General features: G+C 41.8%; 1 protein-coding gene across 5 annotated transcripts in view; it reads left to right on the forward strand.

Annotated features, from left to right (window-relative positions):
- Positions 1–1,213: 1,213 nt before the first annotated feature.
- Positions 1,214–17,097, forward strand: part of PAK3 (p21 (RAC1) activated kinase 3) — a 297,720-nt gene continuing 281,836 nt past the window's right edge. For 2 of the 5 annotated variants that reach the window (XM_054544143.2, XM_054544142.2), the window contains exon 1: positions 1,216–1,511. The gene's annotated coding sequence lies outside the window, so the exon portion shown is untranslated. 5 annotated transcript variants of the gene reach the window in all.

Raw genomic sequence — 17,097 nt, forward strand, 5'->3', positions numbered from 1 at the left:
GGATTGCATCTGAATGCATCGATTTAACTGAAAATATTTTTAAACTCTCATTTTAGTTAGCAATTTCAACTTCCCTCACTAAACCATTACTTCCAATATGGAGATAAATAGATGAATCTGAAGGTTCTTTCCAATATATAATTTTTAAAATGAACTTTGGCCTGGAAATCCAAAGGCCTGGGTTCCAGTTCTGGATCTGCCACTTATTAGCATGTAATTTTAGGCACATCCACTTAACCATGCTGAACCCTAGTTTCTTATCTGTAACATAGGAATAATGATATCTTCTATGCCTAATTTACAGAGATGCCATGGTAGGGAAGTTGTTATTAGAAAGTGCTTTGTAAATCTCAAAGTACTCGACAAGCATAAGCCATTAGGCAAGGTGAAGCAAAATGCTGTGCTGAAAAGATCAAGAGTAGGAAGGAGATTTTCATCAGGGCTCCAAACACCAAGAATTGAATCATGAGAGAAGTTCGTGTCTTTGACAATTGGTTTTTAACGTTAGCTTTAGAGATGCAGGTCCAAACTGGATCTCCAACTGGATCCGTGATGACCTTCAACTCTCTGATCCCCAAGAAACCAGTCTTGGTCCTCATCTAAACTGAGTACCCCACTCCTAGAGGAAAAATGGCAAGAGGATTAGGTGACCCCTTGTCACCAGAGAAGCCAGGGACCAGAGTAATGTTGATTGGATAAACTGACTAAAAAGTAGAGAATTAATTTTATGCCACTTGGTTACAGGGACAGAGTTATTGCAATGGAAAGAAATAGAGGAGAAAGAGTAGAGTGTAAATGCTGTATGAAGTTATAGGCACTCCAACTTGTAAATATCGATCACAGTGAGAACAGAAATTATCTTCTGACTAGTCCAGGCATTGCCCAGTACAGTGTGAGTGCTCACTCAATGCAATGTGATGGTGATGGTAACTGTCCTTGGTCTCTTTCCTTTCTCCTTGGCTATAGAGTTTTCAGAGAGATGTGTGGATGCAAGCTACCAGTGCCCAGAAAGAAGATTGAAGAAAGGGGTACGGGCACCTTCTCCCCGCCCTCGCTCCCCCCAGCCCCCATCCCACCGACCTAAACAGTCAGGCTTGAGAGACTGGAAGGGTTTCACTTCCGCCTGGCTGCAGGAACCACAAGTTCCAGACTAGGTCGTAATTGGAATAATCACAGTCAAAATACACCCAGATGCTCTCACACACCCAGACGCGCGCGCATCCCCGGGCCATGGGGCGCACGTGAGCCCGCACCCCGCGCACCCAGCCCTGCCTCTCGCCAGAGCATCCTCAGCAGCTGCCACCGAAGCAGCCTCCTCCTTCTCTCTTCCTCCTCCTCCTACCACCGCCGCCGCCACCACCGCTGCGGCTGTGATCTCGTATCCCCTCTCGTCCTCCTTCCTCCCCCAGTTCCTGCTCCTCCTCCCATCCCCTGCTCCTCCTGCCCAGCAGCGAAGGCAGAACCCTCGGCTACCGCCTTCCTTCGCTCTGACCAAGAAGAGGCTGGAACAGGTCTGTGCAGGGAGGGCGCTTTGTTGCGGGCTGCTGGAGCTCTTGTGGCTCCAACAGCCACTAGGAGGGCACGGGGCTGGAGGGATGGTAGATTATTTCTCAGTTTTCAGTCTTGCTCTATGAATAGATGGAGGGCGAAAGGCTGGGAAGGCAGCTGGTTCCCTTTGCCAGTTCGCCTTCCTTTTTGGTTCATGGCGAGAGAGCACTGAAGCTGCCCGGACTCCTGCCCCCGCCCACCCCTAAAGCTCTCTTTCTTTGCGTCCCCACTCCCTGCATCCACTTCCCCGGGCTGAGCTTTCTCTTGTTCAGAGAGCTCAGGGATGGGGGCGGGGAGAGATGGATGGAGATGATCCAGCGGGGCACCTGGGTGCCTGGGGCTTTGTTACATACAACAAAACCAGTCCTCCTCAGCTTCCAGCTCCAGGCTAGGCTGCGGTCCGCCGGCAATGTGGGGTGTGGGTCGGGAGACTAGGGAAGTGAGAGAATGTGAGAGGGCACTCCCTGTATGTGACTGCACACAGGAATGCAGTGGTGTGTGTCGTGGAGATGGTGTGGGTTTTGTGTGGAATTCAGTGAGTGCGAGTTGGAGTGGTGTGTGTGTGTGTGTGTGTGTGTGTGTGTGTGTGTGTGTGTGTGTGTCTGCGCCATGGGGCTGGGTTACTCTTGGCATTACATGTCCTTGGGTCTCATTCCATGCCAAGCCAGACTGCAGCAACACGCAGGTGGATCAGATCCAACCTGTTCTGCCCATATTGGAAGGATAACGATCGGTTTCAAAGTGATGGAAATCCCCCCAGCTGGGACTGTTGCTTAGGACTTTCTGGATGCGGAATTTCGAGCCAGGTTGACCAAGCCCTACCAGATAGCGTTATTGTTCTCCCAAAGATGCCCAACTTTCTTAGCAGGTTTTCCTCTCTCAGCCAATGAGGATCCAAAGCTCTTACAGTGATCCCTGCAGTGCCTTCCCACACCCATTTTAATTAGCGCATCCTAATGTTTTCAGGTCTTACTACAATGAAGTTAGTGGTGTGCTAGGATGTAGTTCTATGTTTGAACTAAAAAGAACAAACTAAATGCACCTATGTATTAGTCATGAATTTGATATAGAGGTTTTTTTTTTTCTTTCTTGAATGATAAGGTATGAACTGGTATGGCCACTTTTTAATCAAAGAAAGAAGAGATCAATAAAAACGAACAAAACTGCTAAACTTTCTCTTTGACATTTTTATTTGTGGTTTTAATAAAACATTGTTTTTCAGGGTCCAAAAATATACAGTTAAAGGTAGTGATTAATCAAACAGCAGACATTTTTTGCATACCTGCTATGTGTTATTAACGTTAAGTATTGAAAGTATATAAATGAATAAAACATCATCTCAGCTCACAGGGAGTGCACAATCTGGTAGGCAAGATAGAGCGTGTAAACAGACAATTAGAGTAAAGTGTATGACAAGGGGCAGGCAGGGTATTGTGGGAGCCCGAGGGAGGTATGCTTGATTGGGGATGGGGGTTATGATCAAGAAAGGCTTCATGGGCAAGGTGACATTTGAGTTGAGTCTTGAAGAATTAATTCACCAGGTTGCTAAGTGGAAAATGGTATCCTAAGTTGAAAGAATGGCATGTATGAAGGTAGAAAGGTCATAGTTAAGTGAGACTGCAGGGAGTCCTTGGAAGTGTGACTGCCAAATTCTCAACAAACTCAGAATGGGTCTTTCTGGTTTGGAGTGATGACTGGTGGCACATCCAAAAAAAGCCAGTATTGCAGATTGATAAAGACCACAACACATCTCTATCTTAAGAAACATCTGGCTCATTTACTAATATTAGTGTGTTTTGCTTTAAGCAAATCTGATATATGTAAATGTGAGATTCCAAGGCAAATGAACTAAATGGACAATATTTACATTGCAGAATTTGCTGCTTTACAAAAGGATTCATAATCAGATTATGTTAATTAACACTGCCTCTCTGACCTTTACAGTGAATTTCTTTTAACCAAAAGTCCACTAACGGAATTTTTCCAATAGTCCATGAATGGATAAAGACAGGCATACCTGCATTACATTTACTTTTTGCGCAAAAATTTACCAACTTCAACGCAAGAATTTCCTCTCATTCTGTGGATGTTTAATAAATACTAAAAGAAAATATGAAAATGCTAGTAATGAACATTAAATCCATTGGCTGAGATCTTTTACCATTCAAACTGTATATAAAATAGAAATTAACCTGAACGGGATCTTGAGGAATTTTTACATTTTAGGCACTTTTAGTAGTTTCACTGGTAATTAACAATGGTACAAGATTTCTGTGCTGTATGTTAGTTTTAAAATGGATATATAATGACTGCTCTAATGCTCGTGCAATTAAGCCAGAACAGGGGCACATTCTGAGTCTCCTGTTTTGTTGTGTTGGTGCTGATTGCATTCATAGGCTGATAAATGGCCCTGGGAGTGAGACTAAAAGACTGATTATTTCTACTGGAAATGCCTGGTGGTCACAAAATTATGCTAGGTAAGAGTGTGGGTTCTGAGAACATGGATCAGCACCCATCTGGAGCACCTCTCCCCTTAAATGAAGACCAAAAATAGCCCTGGTTTCTATTTGAAAGGAAAGACAGAAGTAGATGAGCTTGAATGACTTCTTTCCTCGTCTGGACAATACCTTGCTGTGGAGGAGTTGATGGCCTAGGGTACTTTGGGCACATAAAGGTCATTTGTTCACTGGCTGTCAATACCAGAAGGTATCAGGCAGTATCTCTAAGATACATTCTCCAAAGCTTGGGCTGGAATGGAATTGATCTGTCAGCTGTGTTGATGCTCAGATCTGTCTAGTTACTAGACAGTGTTTTTTGATGTAGGTTCTAAAGAAGACTAGTTCCATAGAATGTTAGTAGGGCACACCTCTCCCTGTCCACACACACACAAAGACACAGGGTTTTGTGGTCAAGTTAAGTTTTGGAAATTCTTACTTAAACATAAACAGGTTTGTTTCCTGCAGGGCTTCTAAAAGTCTTTACTAGGCTAATGAATATTGTGACTCTCCAGGAGTATAAAATATGCAGCATTTCTCAGATGGAATTACCCATAAAGCATGGTGTTCCAACAAGCATTTGGGTCTACTGGTGTTGAGAGACACGTTCTTTGGATAAGAGCATTCTCTGCTGAGTTCTGATTTCAGAGGCTGTCGGCATCTTGCTGGGTAAGCTTGGATGACTCGCTTTACCCCTCCAGGCTTTCCTTCCATTCCCCCCTCTTTAAAATGAGGCTGATAATAATCATCACTCTCACTGACTGTGATGGTGTGATGACAACTAAGATAATATCTCTGTAAGTATTTTGAGCTGCTTAGAAGAAAGGCTCTATGTAAACTCAAGGTTATTATTAAAGTGAAGTGAAGAATTAAGGCAATTATCCTGATAATGCAGGCCCAAATTCTGTCTTTCTGCTGAGTTATTGGGCAGACTGCCTCATTTCTCTGCTCTGCTTTGACTGCAGAGACCTATCCTCATTCAACCTTGGCTGACTCAGTTCTCTGGGTTTATTTCCTTTCACATTCTGAAAATTTCAGCTTGGCCTTTAATATCCTGGTCCAGAGGTATCATCAGTACAGCCTTCAGAAAAAGTCCATCAATCTGAACATACACTGCTGACTAGAGAACCCTGGAGTTAGGAATTAAGTTTAGTTGGAAAGTTGCTTTTATCCTTCAGACTAATTGTCTTTCAGAAGCAGTTGTAAAGGGCCATGTTGGAAGCTAGCTGGTGCAGGATTTCTCTCCAGTAGCCCCAACACCCAACCTGGGCTGGAGTCCTGTTTACAGCAGATGCTTCTTGAACAACAGTTTCAGGGGTCCATTTTGTCAATGGGAAGCTGAGGCCATCTTTAAGGAAATTTAAAGGTAAAGGAAATAGCATTCATGTGACTATTGACCCTTCTTGGATCCCTTGACTGCTATTAATTCCCAGAACCTTTTTTTCTTTACAAACTGCCTTGAAAGGAGAATGGAGTTCTTGAGACTTAATGGCTGATAATCATTGCAAACTGGGTTTGGGGTAGAGACTGTTGCACAAGGCATTCAGTCTCTACCCCAAAATGAATGTCAAGACATTCGGGTTACTGGTTCTAGAGTACTCTGTACTCAGATTAGCTCTTCTCTGCATGAAAGCAGCAAGCTTCAGTTGTAATATGAAGGATTTCTGTTAGCCACAAGAGAGAACTGTGTGACTTTAAGACTGTGTGATGCTGTAAAGCCAGAGTGAAGTTATTCGCTGTTCTGGAGTACATAGTGGAGATGCTTGTTCAGTGGGGGACATTCATAGAATGATAGAGCTACAAATGCCTATGGAAGTTTCTCTGTTGTAAACCTTATGTTTGGATGATGAAAATGAGGATGGAAGAAGTGAAGTGAGTTGTCCAAGGTCACACAGCTACCACATGACAGAACAGAAGTCATTCTAAGAGTTGAAACTCAGATCTGCTGCCTCCCAGTGTTCTTCTCTTTGACTTAACTGCCTTCTTGTGTAGTTCAGGAGAGTGAGGATTGGCTCATTTGGTGGGACTTGGAGGTCATGGCCACTTCTGAGCAGTATGGGCTCTCACATGGCAGTTTTAGCAGAGGGATAGGTTTCTAGTGGAGCCCTAAAAGACCATGTTTCTCTCTCTCCCTCTTCACTCCTCTTGAGTGTATAGTTGTCTGATTCACCAAGCCAACCACCCAGTTGGTAACCTGAGGACTGGATATTCTGCCTCAGATTCATGGTGGATGATTTGATCATCCTAGTCCTTTTACCTTGGTGATTAATTAATAACCATTTTCTGTGTGCCAAGGATCCCCTTGAAAGTCATGAAAGTTACTGATGCACTCTCCAGAGAAGGCCTCTCATCCACAGACATGTGCATGTAATTTCAAGGCATTGTAGGTCAAGAGCTCTTGCTCTGCTTGCTGTTGGTATTGGTACACAGCCTAGGGTCACTGGTAGAAGCTCCCTAAATATGAAAGATTCCCAGAGGTGGAATTGTCAATCTTAACTTGGAGGGAAATGGAAATGCTGGGATGAGCTTTGTGCCAAATAGACAGGGGACAGGAGGTAGAGTGGAATTTCTTATGGATAAAAGAATGGAATTGGATCCTGAATTCGAGATAAAAATAGAAAAGTAATTGAAGTGAGCTAACCACGTCACGTTGCTTCAACCTTATGAAAGAAAGTGAAGTGGGGAAGCTAAGCAGGTGGGGAATTTGGGAGGACTGGGGAGGGAGTCAGTCCAGAAAGGGTGGCAATCATGCCATATTTAAATGAAATAAAAATTCTTCCCAAAGAATGAGACAACTCTTTCACTTCTCTCCAGATTTCTTACCCTAGTCAAACACCTAAATACCAAAAGCTCAGGGCTTTGGGTATTAGAAGTTGTCTTAGATTCTGGAACACTGTCTCCTTGAAAAGGACACATTTAAAGGCTGGGAGTGGGGGCTGGACATTGTGAGGGAGTGGCACAGCATGCCTCTCTTCTTGTTTACAAAAGCATTTTTATTATCAAAGAATACATGCTCATTCTTGCTTATAAAAATAGAGATATGATGTAGAATGTTCCTTCCTTGTCTCTCCAACACTGATCCCCCACCATGTACACAGGTTGGTATGTGTCACATTGTGCATGTTTTTATGAATATTCACATAAATATATTCATGTACATAAAATAATCAAAGATGTGACCATGTGCTGTTCTACAGAATGCTTTTTACTGAACTATATGTCTGAAGATCTTTTATTGCCAGTAGACATCTAGTTATTTCATTCTTTTTTTAAAATTTTGCTTTAAGTTCTGGGATACACGTGCAGAATGTGCAGGTTTGTTACATAGGTATACATGTGCCATGGTGGTTTGCTGCAGCTATCAACCCATCATCTAGGTTTTAAGACCTGCATGCATTAGGGATTTGTCCTAATGCTCTCCCTCCCCTTGTCCCCCAACCCCTGACAGACCCCAGTGTGTGATGTTCCGCTCCCTGTGTATTTTATTCTTATAAATAACTGCATAGTATTCTATTATATAATTGTAATATAATCTCTCTAATCCAACCTTTGTTGATGAATTTTTGCATTATTTCTGATTATTTTTACATTATTAAATATTGGTGCAATGTACCTTCTTGTACATACATCTCTGCATACCACTGTGAGCAATTTTGTCATATAAATTTAAAGTAGTAAAGTTGCTGATTTGGAGTTTGATTTGCACATCTTTGATTTTAATAGAGCCTGACAAACTGCCTCCCAGAAAGGCTATCACAATTTACCTTCCCATCAACAATGGCCATTTCTCCACACTCTTCCTCATCAATTTCAGATATTATTGATCTTTTTAATCTTAGACAATGTGAAGGCTGAAAAAAAAATCTCCTTACTCTTTGCATTTCATTGAGTACTAGTGAGGTTGAACATCTTTTCTTGTGTTTTTTGGCCATCTGTGTTTCTTCTGTGTTGCCATTTCATATCCCTTGCCTGTTTTTCTTTTGAGTTGTTCTTTCTGCTTCTGATAACTGGGTTCTCCTTCTTTTGAGTTGTTCTTTCTGCTTCTGATAAGGAGGATCTCTAAATATTTTGGATAGTAACCATTTAACTGTTCTCTATGTTGCAAATATATTAAGCTGTTTATTGTTTGTCTTTTAACTTTGATTTGGATGTCTTTCACTGTACAGAAATGTTTATGATTTTTTAAAAAATCACAATTTTCAATCTATTCCTTTATAAGCAAACAATGCCACAATTAGATATCCTTGCACTATGTCATATACAGTTGGCTCATTATTTCCTTAAGATAAATTCCTAGGATTAGATTTGTTCAGTTAATATTTTTCTAGATATTGCCAAATTGCTTTCTAAAATGTTTCTAGCAAGTTACACTCCAACTACAGTGTATACAAGTACATTTTCCCCCTCCTCCTGATGTCTTCTGATAATTCAGGTTTTGGCTGTTAAATCAAATGCTAGGCTGAAATTCATATTTGACTGGGAGGAAAGGAAAGGCTGAGAAAGGCTGGGAGCAGAAATCCCTAACTGCACGTGGAACACGTGTAATACATGTTTCACCTTCAATTATTTAAGTAAACATGCTCTTTAATTCATTTCCAACTAGAACTGTGTCGAAAGCATTTTCCAACGTTAAATCACTCTAAATTCACTGTGAAATGAATGACCATTTAGGGTCATCTCTGCTGGCAGCATCCGCAACAGCAGGCAATGATGAACTAACTTTAGAGCTCTATCTCATCTTAAGACACTTGGAAAAAATCTACTGCTGCATCTTCACTGATCTCTGAGGTCAGCTAGATTGGTTCCATAGCTTTCTGAAGGCTGAGTGGTGAGTAGGAATCAGTTTCTGTCTAACTTGGCTTCCTGCAAAGAGGACAAGTTTGAGGTCCTCCTGTGAGAAGTTATTCTAACAGAAATAAACAGTGATGTCACACTCTGCAAAGGGAATAGTAGCAAACAAGTACAGGTGTCGCTTTTTCCCTCACTCTGCCTGGGCTTGCTTCATCTTCTTGTGCCTGTTTTCTGCCAGTATCCAGATATGGTCAAGGGTATTTTGGTGTGTGCTTTAGGCCAAAGGTAGGGTCTGTGGATTAGAAGATGGAAGTCTGAGTGGTAGTTTATGTAGCTTACAAATATCTTTTGTCTGAAGAGCACAGTAGCAACCTAAAATCCTTTGGAGGTGGCAGGGCAATGGGGAAACAGGAAAAAGTGGTGATAGTTGTTGCTTACCCATTTTACAGATGGAGAACACATCTGGAAAGGAGAAATGCTCCAAGAGTTGGACACTGCTGGAAAAGGATCCTGGCATACCTCCTAATACTTGCTAACTAAAGATTTGGCAACTTCTCTCCTCTAGGGATATATGTAGGTGCCTTTAAAGTGAAGTTTCCTGATTTGATATGTTTAATAATGCCCTTTGTACTTACCCATAATTCACTTTACCTAGTGTGGTGTTGACACAGCCCACCCCAGGGACGCTTTTGAGCTGTCAGAAGATGGGTGGATTATTGTCCCCAAAGGAATAATTTGGATTACTTGAACTATTGACAATTATGAGTTGTGGTTTTCCACTTACCTTAAAATCTTGGTATTTGGCAAATGACTTTAGATTGTATCTAATATTTGTCTTTTTTTCTCCTTTTTAAAGGTTTGGACTAGAGTAAGCATAGTTCACAGAGGAAATGATGGCCAGATAATATAATTATTCAATTTTGCTGCCTTGAAAAAAGTGGTTTTAGTTTTTATGCTAATGAATGTCCTATTTTAAAACTAGTGTTTCTCTTTTTAATTGCCAGATAATTTAAAATTGAAACATCATAGCCACAAATATGGATTCTATACATAAATCATATGATACATTTATACTTTTTGATGGTTACAAGTGGAAAGGTCATCTTTCTTTTTAAAACTATGCTTGGTGCTTTAAGTAGAATTGGAAATTGTCATGTTTTTCTTTTCTAATGAACTATTCTGCAAAGGTAACATTGTTTTTTTAACTGTGATTAGAAGTGGGAGGGGATGTCTGACTCCATACTTAATCCAAAAATAAAAACCTCATTAACAAAGAGGCAAAGAGAGTCAGTAAATGGAGCTTACATTAAATTGGGAGGCGGAAGTCCAGGGTTCGAGTTCTGGTTTTGATATTAATTAGTTGTGTGACCCTGAACTACAGCTTAAATATCTCTGAGCCTCAGATTCCTGACATATAAAATGAGGGCATCGTTAGGAATTGATGATCCATATTGTAATTCCTTCAACTTAAACAGGCATTCTCATCTCCAAAGTCAATGCTTGCTTTGTGACAGAATCACTTGGGGACACTTAAAAAATATATTTTCAAGGCCCCACCTCAACTAGTTGAATCTGAAACTCCAAGGGTAGACCCAGGAAATCTATTTGTTAACTAGCTTCTTAGGTGATTCGGGAGACGACTGGAACACCCTCCAGAGGTAACTTTCAGGAGGCAAGATCTCCTGGTGCTTTCTGGCTTGAGAGAATGAAACCATTTTCAAAAGTGGGGAAGTCCAGGTCACCTAGGAGCTCTGGCTTAGAAATCTATGATATGAAACTGCACTTGGGGAGGCTGGCTTTTGGCCTAGCTCCCTGGGACTGGTTTCTGCAGAGGTGAATGGAGAGCACAGTGTTCTTTTTAAGAAGAGTGAGTTTGGACGAACAAACTGACCAGTCATTTAATAATGAGTATATTTCAAGTCTTTTGGCACAATATCTTGAGAAGAAGCATTACTGAGAGAGGGCACAGTGATTTCCATAACTTTTAGACTGTTTTGGCCCAAGCTTTCCTTTGAATCCTATTTCAAATTTGTATTCCCTCTTTGACTTTTTCAACTTTTGTTCTTCTTCCCTTCATTAAATTCACAGTGTTGCAGTGGGTTTTTCCCACTTCCCCTTGATCTCACTGATCCTATTTCCTTCAGCCATAGGTATCTCTCGATACCATCCTACCTTCTAACTGCCAAAAAGAAAGGAGTCAGCACTAATGTACACCAATTTGCCCCACTATTTCCTTCTGCCCCAACTTTCAGCCCTTCACTTCATTATGGGAGTAGTTGGAGCTAGGGAAATGCTTCTGTAAGGCAAACTTTCAGAGACAGCAAGTGTTTTTTTTTATATATAGCTCCTATTTATTAACTATTTGTTGTGTGTCAGGTATTGCACTGCTCTTTGCATGTGTTGTCTCATTTAATTTTCTCCACAACTCTGTTAGGTTAATACTGTTAGCATTCCATTTTACAGAGGAGGGAACTAAGACTCAGAGCAGCTAAGTGATTTGCACGAGTTCACTCAGATGGTGAGCAGCAAAGTGAATCTCTGTCTGGTCTTGGGGTCTGAATGGTTAAACAGAGTGTTCTACTATTAAGGGCTTCCTGTGGTAATAAGACTGTGTTACACCAAAGGGGAATGTATGAAGCAACAGATCTTCTTGGGTGTGACCAGTCTGAGCCTTGAAGCAACAATAAAGACCAGGAAAGAAAGGGGAGGTTCATTTTAATGGCAGCAAAATGTTGCCAGAATTATGGTGTGTCATTGTAGGGGTGGGGCTCAGAGATTAGTCTTGATTCTTGTGAATTGTTAACTGAGTAAATCTCTAAATATTATCGTTGAGAGATAAATTCCTGATATCCCCGTGACTATCGTTTGCTTCACAAATCATGGGAATGTGGAACATACTTTTTGTTTTCCTCCTACTCCCAGCAGGAGACTAGTGCCAAGGGTATAGAGGACCTCTGGGAGGCAGGGAGTGACTTCCTGGATGTTTTCAGCTAAAGGGAGCCTGGGTGGGGGAAGACAACCAGGGGGAGGACCCAGAATAACATGAACAACAGTGTTGTTGGCTTGGATTATTGGGTTTCCAGCTCACTCGAGTTCTTCCTGTCTGATTCTCATTATCAAACTTGCAGCATGCCGCAAAGGATATTTGGCATCCACCAATACAGACTCATTGATCTAGGATTGATATGATTCAAACTCATGAACATAACCAAAGCATGCACTGCAATTTCCAGACTATACGTATGAGACCAAGTCCGTCCTTAAACCCTAAACTAATGCCCTTTTTGAAGTAGCCCAAATTTCACTTTGACTGTAGTATAGGGCATTGAGCAATTTAACATCACTGCACAAAAACAGACCATTTGTTTTCTTTTCCGCAGCTCTTTCCTAGAAAGGTCTTCTATTGGCTATAATTTCTCTAAAAATTCCCTTCCAATTGGAGCCCTCAGGGGAGGACTTGCACCCATTTTCTGCAGTATCTGTCCTCTTTATTGCCGTTTCCGGTAATGAGAGCCAATACGCATCAAGAAACCAAAGATGAGCCAGGCATGGGGGTGCGCACCTGTAGTGCACCTCAGCTACTAGGGAGGCTGAGGTGGGAGGATCACTTAAGCCCATGAGTTTGAGGCTGCAGTGAGCTGTGATTATGCCACTACCCTCCAGCCTGGGCAAAAGAGTGAGACTCTGTCTCTTGATAAAGGAAAGAAAAGGAGAAACCAAGAAACTACGGTCTTGTAAGGCCTCAATTGCTTGCTCCGTGTCTAATGCCAGATAAGTCACTTTGCCTCTTTAGGCCTCAGTTCTTCCATCTGCAATGATTCTAATTCTCCCTTCTCTGTGGAAAACTTGGAGCAATCAGATCACTGAAAACAGACTACTTTGAAAGAAAAGTGGCCCAAGATATATGACTGTGAATGTCTTCATGTTTTCCCTGGCAAAAGAGCTGTTTTGGAGCAAAAGAGAGGGTAGGGTAAAGGTTAAAAGATCACTTGCTTAAGTTTAAGTCCCTGCTCTGCCTTCTGCTAGCTGTGTGGTCTTGGAAGGTTTCTTAACCACCTAACTGCCTTGGCTCTGTAAAATGGAAAAAGTAATATTAGTACTTACCTCACAGAGTTGTGGTGAGGAATCAAAGAGATAATCTATGTCTGTCCAATAGATAGTGTTTATTTATGGCAACTATTTTTATTTTGAATGCATGAAGCTCCATGAAGAGGTTTGAATCCTGGCTCAGGCACTTTGGACAGTCACTTAGCCTCTCTAAACCTCTGTTTCTTCACTTGTGTAATGGCGATAATAATAATAGCTACCTTTTAGGGTTTCTTGAGGAATATATAAGATAATTCCTGCAAAGTTCTCAGTACACCACCTGGTACACAGAAGTGCTCAATAAGCTATTGCTATCATCATTCGGTTGCCATCCTCAGAGACCTTGTGGATCCTTTGGTCCCTGCTTTTCTATATCTGGACCACCTATGGGCCTGGCTCCCACCCCAGGAAATATTTCTGGTGCCTGTGATGTACTATTATCCCCATTTACCCTTGTTTGTGTTAAGTAGAGGAGATGGCCTTTTTGCATGGGGAGGCCCCAAGACTGAGGGGACTTCTTGCTAAAGCACTGCACAAGGGCTGCTTGTGGAGAGCAGCTGATTCCTTGACCTCGAAAATGGTCACAAAGCAGTGACAAAAATGGAAACAAAGCAGACCCTGCTTTACGACTCCCACTGGAGCGTGGTCCCATGAAGCACAAAGTTCTGTCATTGCCCTCGCCACACCTTCCCTGTCGGCTCCACCAGCCATATATTCCCTTCTGACATTCCTCCAAGATGATTGGTCAGAGAGCACTTCGTCTCCTCCCCACATAATATGTTGAGTAAGGCAACCAGATGCTGCCATAGTGACAATTCCTACCTGATCAATAGAGCTGGGAATTAAGCCCTGGTGACAGGACCTGCTTTGTGGAGGGCCTCCTCCCAGGGCATCGCCTAGCTCAGCCTGGTGATGAAGCAACCTGCCCTACCCACCACTGTCTGTGTACTAATCTCTGGGCCTTTCTCTATACATTAATCCACATCTCTGGGGCCCCAAAGTGACCATTTCAGAGAAATTCTGACCTCATTGGATTCCCCAATGTCTCTGCCTTAGTTCAGACCTTCATGATTTCTTGCCTGAACTATATCATATTATTGTTCCTGCTACTTTTACTTCTATGAATAACAATAAATTATAGCTAACAGTTATTGTGTGCTTATTATGTCCTAGGTGCTGTGCTAGCATTTGCATGTATTATCTCATTTAATAGTCACAAAAACCCTATGAGGCAGGCACTATTATCCCCATTTTACAGAGGAGCAATTATAATAGCAGCTAACATATATTGAGTGCTTACCATGCGCTAGGCACTGTGCTAGCTGCCTTATATATTTTTTTCTCATTTAATCCTCATGATAACTGTATAAGGTAGGCATTATTACTACTAATAGAGATATCTGTAGGCCTCTGGTAGTAAAGGGCTGGATAAGAACCCTGATACTTATGAAATATTCAGAAGGGTTGCGTGACCCAAGAGGACTTTGGATGTACTTTTACAAGTCCTTCCTCACCACCCCTTTCCACTTCCTCACTAGGTGCTTGGGTACAGTAGACATTGCTCATTTTGAATCTTGCAGGGACCCTGGCCATGGCTGGTGATAGGAGAAGGAGTGGTGAATCTTTCTTACCCTGGGTTGTTTTGGGGATATCTGGGATCAGGCTATGGTAGAGGCACAAAAATTTTCATGCCTTGCTCATGGTGTTTTCCTACTTGGTCTTCTCTAAAAATCCTTCTCAGACCATGTCACTTCTTTCTTTCATTCCTTTAGTCATTCGTCCTTTCATCCCAAGGACACATGTTGATTACCTACTATATACTAGGTAATGTGGTAGACATTTGGAATATTATTATAAGCAAAACAGACATAAAACCTACCCTCATGAAGCTTATGGTCTAATGCAGGAGACAAACATTAAACAAATAAACTCAGACACATATAATTGTAAATTATAGTAGTGCTGTGAAGGAAAAGTATAAGGTATGAGAGACAATAGCAGGGGAGACTTCATTGAGATGGTTGGGGAGCATGAAGAAAGGCCTTTCTGGGGGAAATGACACCTAAGCTGAGGCCTGAAACACAAATAAATATTAACAAAGAGTGTTTCATGCAGAGAGAGCAAATTGTACAGACACCCTGAGGTGGGTACTTTCCATATTCAAGGGACTAAAAGAGACAGCGAACCGGGAGAAAGTGATGCTCAATGAGGTCGGAGACCATGCAGAACCTTGCAGGCCATGGTAATGAGTTCCCTTTTTATGCCAAGAGCAGATGGAAGCCACTGAAGTCGAATCAGTGAAGTAAGGGTAGAATCAGGGTAATGTAATTTATAGTTTTACAGTATCACTCTGGCCACTATATAAAATGGAACTTAAGAGTGGCGAGAAGAGAAAGAGGGGCAAGCTAGGAGGCCATGACAGTAGTTCAGGAAAAGAGATGGTGGTGGCCTGGACCAGAGGTGACAGTGGCCATGAAGAGGAGAGCAAACGCAGCATGTGTTTCAAAAGAGCTTGCTACTAGACTGGATATAGGGACTAAGAGGAGAGAGAAATCGAGGAAGACTTCCATGTTTCTGGCTTGAATAACGTGATGAAAGGTGTCCATTTATGGACATGGGGAAGTATCCTGAAGCAGATTGAGTTGAGCTCTCATCCTGTGCCATATTCAGTCTAAAATGCTTATTTAGCATATAAGCTCTATTACCTTGTTTTGATGGTAGTTAACATGAATGCATTTGTTCTCTCCCTAGGTAGGTTTTCAGCCCCTTGAGGACAGTAGCTGTCTTACTCATCTCTATATTCCCCAGGGCACCCAAGATATGATGTATTAAATGCTGTATGATTGATTAACAAAGGGAAGAGATTCCTTTCTCTTTCAACCTTACTCTTCTTGCCAAGGCATGGGACATGACTCTGGATTATGCTTTTTTAAAAAACAAATGTGACACACTCGATGATATATATTCTTTGATATAGACTTTGAACTTCATTCAATCATTAATCACCTTTTGAATAACTCCTGCCATATGAGCAAGATACATAAGGCACACATACGTTTGCTCTGTAGAACACCCTTCAGCAGTGTAGTACAGGCTATGGAGTCACAGAAGAATGGTCTCATGGGAATGTGTAGGCTAGCTCAGGATTGGCAGAGCAGAAGACTAGAAGTAGCCTAAAAGCCTGAGTTGTTTAGGCAGTTAGTTTTAACTCTGGGACAACTTCACTCCAAAGATTTCCTCCCAAAAGGGTCTATTCAGAGTTTCGAGACATCTTAATTCCCCATAATGCCTCTCCATTTGTGCAATCCACTGCCACTACCCCAAATGTAAGTTCCTTTCCTCTCCTGGGGATTTTCATCCTCATACATGTTTCTGCTTTCTCTTTACACTCTATTCTCTTTCTCGGGCATTCCGTCTGTATCCTTTGAGATCTATGTTGCATATCAACAAACTCCTCTGGTCCTTCACCCTCGTGTAGTATAAACTACCTCAGCACATCACAGTGCTGGCTACATGTTAGCATCACCTGGGGAGTTTTTTAACAGGTACTGAAGCCTGGACCCCATCCCTAGAGATTCTGTTTCATTTGGCCTGAAGAGGGACCTGGGTTTCCGTACTTTTTAGAGCTCCTCCAGGTGATACTAGTGTGCTGTCAGGTTTTCACACCACTGGTACCTGCTTGCCTTAATTGACACATCAGTTCTCTTGCAGCTTATCAAGTGTAAGCCGCTCATTCTCCTGGGTTGCACATTTTACAGAGCTGAGGGGTGATAGCCACACTCTCCTATTTCCCCAGAACTATTTTTAGGCCTTTTAAGTTCATCCTGAAAAAGAAGGGAAAAAAGCCAACAGATAACAAATTAAATGCAAATTAAATTCATTGCTTTTTTAAAAAAATAAATTGGTTTTAAAATAAAATAAAATAAAATAAAATGACATCAATGCTCCCTGGAAGTGTCATGGCATCTATACTGCTCACTCTTTTCTTTTGTCAACTCTTGTCTTCCTCATGTACCCACACTTTTCCTAAATGTTTAATACTTGGTTTATCAGTTTCCTCTCCAACCTAAGTCCTGCTTTTCTCCTGGAGGACTTTAGTGCCCTTGTTGACAATCTATCCAACATCCTGGACTTATGATTCCTTCATCACTTTGACAAATATTTATGGAATGCCTAT

The sequence above is a fragment of the Pongo abelii genome, chromosome X (genome assembly GCF_028885655.2).
Source record: "Pongo abelii isolate AG06213 chromosome X, NHGRI_mPonAbe1-v2.0_pri, whole genome shotgun sequence".
Taxonomy (NCBI): domain Eukaryota; kingdom Metazoa; phylum Chordata; class Mammalia; order Primates; family Hominidae; genus Pongo; species Pongo abelii.